Consider the following 7,070-nt stretch of genomic DNA (forward strand, 5'->3'; position numbering starts at 1 on the left):
TGATTAGCACTGCCTCTGTTTTGCCCGCCGCTAGTTCCAGGCCCACGGTGTTCAGCCAGTCAATGATCGACCGGATGCAGCGGTTGCACGCGTCTTCCACGGTTTTGATGTCTTTCGCAACGCCTACAAGTGCGACGTCATCTGCGTACCCCACTAGCTCCGTACCGGGTGGGGGTTGGAGGCGGAGAATGCCGTCGTACATGACGTTCCAGAGCAGCGGCCCTAGGACCGACCCTTGGGGGACGCCAGCAACAACATTGAGGGATTTGGTGCCAGACAATGTGTGAAACCTAAGTATCCGATCGCTAAGGTAACTTCTAATGGAGCGCACCAGGCACGTGGGTACGCCTTGATCCACCAGTGCGTTGAGAATGCATCCCCAGTCTGCCGAGTTGAATGCATTTTTGACGTCGAGGGTCACCACCAGGCAGTATTCTTTGGCACCTCCCTTCCATCTGCTACCTGATATTGCCTTCGACGCAAGATCCACCACTCTACTGATCGCGTCTATGGTGGACCTCGATTTCCGGAACCCGTACTGATTGGGGGATAGACCGATTGCTGTTTCAAGCCTCGAGCAAAGCAGTCTCTCCAGCACCTTACCGATCGAGTCCAGGAGACAAATCGGCCTGTAGGATGAGGGGTCTTAGAGTGGTTTTCCCGGTTTCGGCAGTAGAACCAGGTTCTGCACCTTCCAGCAGGCAGGGAATATGCCTTCCCTGATACACCTTCCGAACAGAGTAGCGAACGCCCCAGGGTGCATACAAAGTGCCAGTTTGAGTGCGCGGTTCGGTATAGAATCCGGGCCCGGCGCTTTGTTGAGCTGCAAGCTACGAGCAGCCAGCAGCACTTCCTCAGTGGTGACGTCGCCTAAGGCAGGCGATAACTCGTTTCTGATAGGGATCATCGCAGGCGACTCAGGTCTCGAGGGGAATAGGGTATTAACGATTCGTGAGAGTTTCTCAGCATCCATGGGAGCATTGCGTCCGCCAGCGTAGATTCGCTTCACAATGAGCTTATATGCTTTCCCCCAGGGGTCGTGCTCGGCTGAGTCGCACATCTCGAAAAAGCATCGCCTCTTGCTTGCTGATATCGCCCTTTTCAGAGATCGCCTAGACTCCCGATAGGCATCCTGTCTGAGGGGCGACGAGGGTGTGCCGCGAGCTCTCTGCGCCATTCTTCTTGCCCTGATACAAGAGCTTCGCAGTTCCGCGATTTCGTTGGTCCATCAATAAGCTGGTACATGGTGGCGCCTATAGGGGCCACGTCTGTCCATGCTGGCGTCGCATGCCGCGCGGATTTGGGCCACGGCGTCCATAGCCATAACTTCTGGATCACCGGAGAGTCGGAAGCCGCTGAGGGCGCTTGCGAAGGATGCTGGACGGAAGGAATTCAGCTTGTAGCCACGTTGGCGGACGGTGGATTCAGCATGTTGCGGGAAGTTGCTCCGACTGTGATTGTGATGGTCGCTTGCCGTATAAGCGTCGCTAATGGACCACATGATCTGACTGTGGAGGGAGCTACTAGCATACGACAGGTCAATTATGGATCCGCTGCCTGCCCTGCTGAATGTGTGCTGTGACCCGGTATTCAGCAGCGTCAGATCCAATACTGAGAAAGCTTCCAGTAGAGTTCGGCCTCTCGCGTTAGTGGTGTTGCTGCCCCACTCAACTGCCCATGCGTTGAAGTCTCCGCCAATAATAACACGGCTACGTCCCCTGGCGTCATCTACCAGAGCGTCGAGGACAGAGGCGAACTCCGATAAGGAAAGGCTGGGTGGAAGGTAGCAACTATAGACCCACAGGTCAGAAACTTTGGCTCTCACGAAGAAGTTACCAGCTTTGCATTCCGAGAAAGCGGGCGCTCTAGGCTCACACAGCCATAGAGCAGCTTTGCCGGAAAGATCCACTGCCCAATTGCTGTTGCTGTATGTTCTATATGGCTCGCTGAGTAGCGCCAGACTAATATTCTGCTCGCCGATGGTCTGCAGTAGCAGGTCTTGTGCTGCGATGCAGTGGTTCAAATTGAGCTGTAAGAACCTTATCATCTTAGCAGTCTTACCGCCTCCTTGTACGCCGGACATTTAAAACTTCCTGTGGCGTGGTCCGTCGCTGGCAGGCTGTCTTTTGCGCATAATGCGCATCTCGGGCTGTTTGAGCAGTTCCTGGCTAGGTGCCCCTTTACTCCACACCTGTAGCACGAGTCCTTCAGATCTTCCGCGCTGCTACACCTTGCTGCCGTATGACCAAAGCCAAGGCACTTGTAGCAGCGAGTTGGCCTAATCACCCCTCGGATGCGGCAGATTGCCCAGCCTATTCTCACTTTGCCTGCTTCTATGAGCCTCCTTGCTTTCTCTGCTGGCAGAGATAGTACGGCAATCTGTTGACCACCGCTCACCTTGCGGATTGACTTCACTGCGTCCTGCCCGATGCTGAGGTCCTCGCTGACCGACCTTAGCGCTTCCAGTATCTCCTCCTTGGTGGCTAGCTCATCCAAATCCCGGATCTCTAATTGGGCCTCTTCCACCAGCGGCTTGACAACAGCCATACCCTGTAGGGCCGCCTCCACAGCTTCGTGGAGCTTACCAATGTCGTGCGTCGGTGATCTGCTCAGTTCTAAGAGCAAGCTGCCGTTACCCGTTCTTCTGATTCGTTGTACATCGTTTTTCAGTGACTGCAGAGCCGGAGCCGACTTCACTGCCTTCAAAATGTCAGCGTACTGGGCTTCTCCAACGCCTTTGGCTATAATGGCATCGGGTCTCCTGGTCTTCTGTCGTGTCTGACGCTGAACCTTCGTCCATGTATCAGCCTTGGGAGCGATAGAAGCGTCAGGGGGGTTGCCATTTCCCTTCACTACCTGAGCGAGGTCTTGCGGCTGAGTGTCTAGGGCTTGGCCACTTGTACTCTGCGATGCGGAGGCGAGCTTCTGGTCACGCGTTTTATGCTTCTTTGGAGGAGTCGCGCGCTGGTTGCTTTTGGGGTCCCTGAGCCTTTTTGGGGTGCCAGCTTGGGGGTGGCTGGACACTTTGGGCCAGGCCTCAGCAGTTTGAATGCCAATATCTCTCGAATGCTGCTTCACTCCAGTGCATGAGCTTCAGCATCTCAGCAAAAATCTCCTTATCCTGCTGGTTGACATGTCGCTTATTTTGACCCTCGAAAAGACGGCAAACCGCCTGCAGGTGGGAGCCCAGTTCCTGCATCTCTGCCTGGGCGGTGGTTGGTTGGGCTGGGGGACCGCTAGACGCCACTACTATCGGTAAAGGCGTAGGCGACGAAGGCGCTGCCAGAGGTGTCGAGAATGGCGTATTCGCCGGCTCGGCTGCGTTTGCTGCACGCGAAGAAGCAGAAGATGGACACAAGAGGGGATAGCTGTGGAGCGTCACGGACGGTGGAGCAGACTTTGGTGGGGATCTGGCCACCAGAGACCTACGCGCGAAAGGATTCGCACCTGCTACCGCTTCGTTGGTTTTTAGCCACAATTCTTCACCCAGGGTTGCCAAAGGCGCGCCATGCGTAAAGGAAAGAGGCGACTCCAGGTAGACCGTAGGTTGCGCCTGTTGTACGCCTGGTGGCTGGTCGGTGGGGGCCACTTTCTGTAGCCCATGCAGTTGCATGTCGGTCATCGAGGCGGATTCGTGGCGAGTTCCCTCGATGGCCAAGTATTTCTCCTTGACGGGATGGGGGTTATCCCGCCCCTGCTCGGTCACCAGAGCCCCACTGGGATGCACCGCCGATGCGGTAGGGGTTGGAATATAGCCCGTCCGGCCTTTATATAAACTCGCTTAAGAACCCCGCCAAAATATGTTTTGATCCTAAAAGGCTGCACCAGGATTTGAAGTATTAGGTCCGAATTACCGGGAGGTCCTAAAAGTATGCAGCACCAGCGCTGCAATTTACCAAGCCTTGAACCGCCCTCTGGTGTCAAAGCCTGGCACTCTCTTGAGGAGCGGCTGGGTGGCCCCCAGATGGTAAAATGCAACCCTGCGTAAGCTGGGCAGCCAGCTGTTGTGAATGCAACTGTGCGACTGCCTATAGCGCGTGGGCGGAGCAACAGCGAAAATAAAAACAAAAAGTATACTCACGCTAGGCCTGCTTGACCAGCGCTAGTACATCTCAGTAGGGATCAAAGTTCAGGGGTCAAAGTCCAGACGCCGGACCACCAAACCACAAAGATGGGGCAGGAGTGGCACCCGACCAGGCTTGTGTCACAGACAGAGGTGAGTACCTTCCACACCTTAGTGACCACCAAGTGTTGGGTAAAAAACAATTTGTTGCAGCCAACTTGCTACTCAAAAATGAAGGAAGAATGACGACCGAAAGAAACACGTCCGCGCGCTCACTTTCACTGTGTGCGTCTGTCTGTGTGTGCGTGTGTATGTGTGTATGTATACTTAATACAAATATTAAAACATCAATAATTCAAGCTCCAACACAAATCTAAGTATGCAGTTTTGTTTGTATTCTTTAATTGATTTTAGAAACTAAGTTTTAAGTCGATCGGTTGAAAAATGCGGATTTTTCAAAAAAACTTTGGAGCTACTTTTCCCCCCTAGCTAGGATGCTGAAATTTGGGCTCAAGTATCCTATCATGGTGTAGATGCGCACTAAGAAGGTATTTTGGAAAATTCGAGCTCCAACGTTTGTTTGAAAAGTCCGCATTTTTTAGCCGATCGACATAAAACTTTATTCCTGAAATCAGTAAAAGAATACAAAGAAAACTGCATACTCGGTTTTTTAAATTTTTTGTTGGAGCTTAAATTATTGGAGTTTTCTTGGGGCACAAATGGAAACCGCGTCAACAGCCCACAGCCCACACGGTAAAAGCTAGGATGCTGAAATTTGGGCTCAAGTATCCTATCATGGCGTAGATGCGCACTAAGAAGGGATTTTCGAAAATTCGAGTTCCAAAGGGGGGAAAAGTAGTTCCAAAGTTTGTCTGAAAAATCCGCATGGATTTTCAAAATATGCATTTTACAAAAGCATGCAGAACAAACAATACAAAATATCAAACATTTGGGGACAACTAAGTATACACACACACACACACACACACACACACACACATACAAACAGCTGTTCGTGTAGTTTCGTGCAAACGATTGAAATAGCCAAAGCAAAATGTGAGACACTAATGTGTGAATGTCCATACATATGTGCACATCTATGTATGTACATATGTATCTACATATGTATGTATGTACATTCGTCTTGCACTGACAGAGCAAGAAATGTTAATTAATTGAAAATTATATAACATTTTTAAAAGTAATTTTTATAGCCTGTACCCAAAGGGTGAAAGGCTATACTAGTTTTGTGCGCATGTAACGCTCCGATTCGGTTACACCAGCTTGCACTGCAGAATCAGCGTCTCGTCGGCTTCGGCCACATGCCAAGGCAGCGCAGTTGCAACATAAAATTCACTGTAAGTCAAATTGTGCTGACATGGCCAAGTTTCTTCAACGTGAGGTTCGCTGCATCGCCGACTGACGGGAAGCGCCGCTGCCAGCGTCACTGAAAGCGCCCACAGCTAGCGTAGGGCTAAACTTAAGTTTGTAAATTCAGTCTTAAATTTGTATCCAAACTAAAAGGTCTTAATTGACCGATGAATAAATATAATTTTTTCCAATAATTAAACATTGTGAAATTTAACTGGCGCCCGAGCAGGGACCAACGACGCGCGATAGAACAAAAAGTTTTCTAAGTGTGCGGTCGGACAACATAGCAAAAAGTCTATACGTCGCGACCAATTCGTTGGCAAAGAAAAAAACTATTCGGTTCGAATAAGACTCCCGCACAAAATCGCGGTCGACCAATAGTGCGGAACTTAATTGTTCAAATAAAATTTAATCAGTGGTCCACACATCCTGTCAGGCTCGCCCGCAGGATAACTTGCAAGCAGTACGCATCGCAGGAGCCCTAGTAGGAATCTGGAGAGACCAAAAAGGATGACATCCGGATCGTCGACAAGAGTGGCCACAACAACACTCCTAATGTAAGCTAGTGAATAAGTTAACACAAAAACGAAAATTTGCAACCAAAAACATTAAAATAAGCAAACATAAAAACAAAAATTTTAAATAAAAAACGAAAAAAGAATTATAAACAAAACCTTAAGCTAAGTGAATAGTACAAGGTGATTGAATAAAACAGTGTAAAACGATCAAATACTACGTCTTAACTGCGTTGACAAAGGAAATTTATTTCCTTCGAGCAGTATAATATAACCCAATCCTGCGAATCCTTAAAGGACCCTCCAGGGTAAAAGGGTAAAACCAGCTACTTGGTTTTCAACAAGTTTTCATAAATAAATACGAACCTTTTACAAATAAATTATAAATAAAACCTCGAAAAAATCCCTTGTAAAGCAAGAAGAAATAATAAGTGACAATTGTTGCCCAATATTTTCACACACACACACACGAATTTGAAATCCAGGCAAATAAAATACCACACAAACACACACACTCACGTCAAATAACAAATACAGGGGGCAACATTGTCAAAACAACGAAGAAAAATATTAGTGCATTGATAAAGTTGGCATTTAGTCCTACCATTTCACACTTTGGATTTTACATCTGCATGTTATATTTCATTATTTTTAAACGTTCAATACATTTGCTTTAATTTAAATATTTATATTCTTATACCTTTGTATTTTTGCATTTTGATATTTTGTATTTCTATTTTTGATACACTGACATTTCTATTAACTACGACACCAAATTTCCCGAATAAGCTATATGGCAAATCAAGATAATTTAATTAGACCAGCCGTTATTGATTTAGACGAACAAATACAAGAAGGGGAGCGACAACTAAGATCTCAGCAACGACAGTTACAGAGACAGTTAGAATTTCAACAACAGGGAAATATGGAGGAACAGCAAGCACTGCTAGCCCTTATTACAGACTCCGCCACGCGAGCAATTAACGAACAAGTGCCAGCTCTAGTTAGAGAAATAGTCAACCCAAGTCAGAATTTCTTAAATGAACCAGATCAAGAGATTAGGCCAGAACATCGGGCAAACTTGGCTGACTTAGATAGAGTGCAAGACGTGGTGAAGTGTC

This window comes from Scaptodrosophila lebanonensis, unplaced genomic scaffold, assembly GCF_003285725.1.
Source record: "Scaptodrosophila lebanonensis strain 11010-0011.00,11010-0021.00 unplaced genomic scaffold, SlebRS2 tig00000525-arrow-arrow-pilon, whole genome shotgun sequence".
Lineage (NCBI taxonomy): Eukaryota > Metazoa > Arthropoda > Insecta > Diptera > Drosophilidae > Scaptodrosophila > Scaptodrosophila lebanonensis.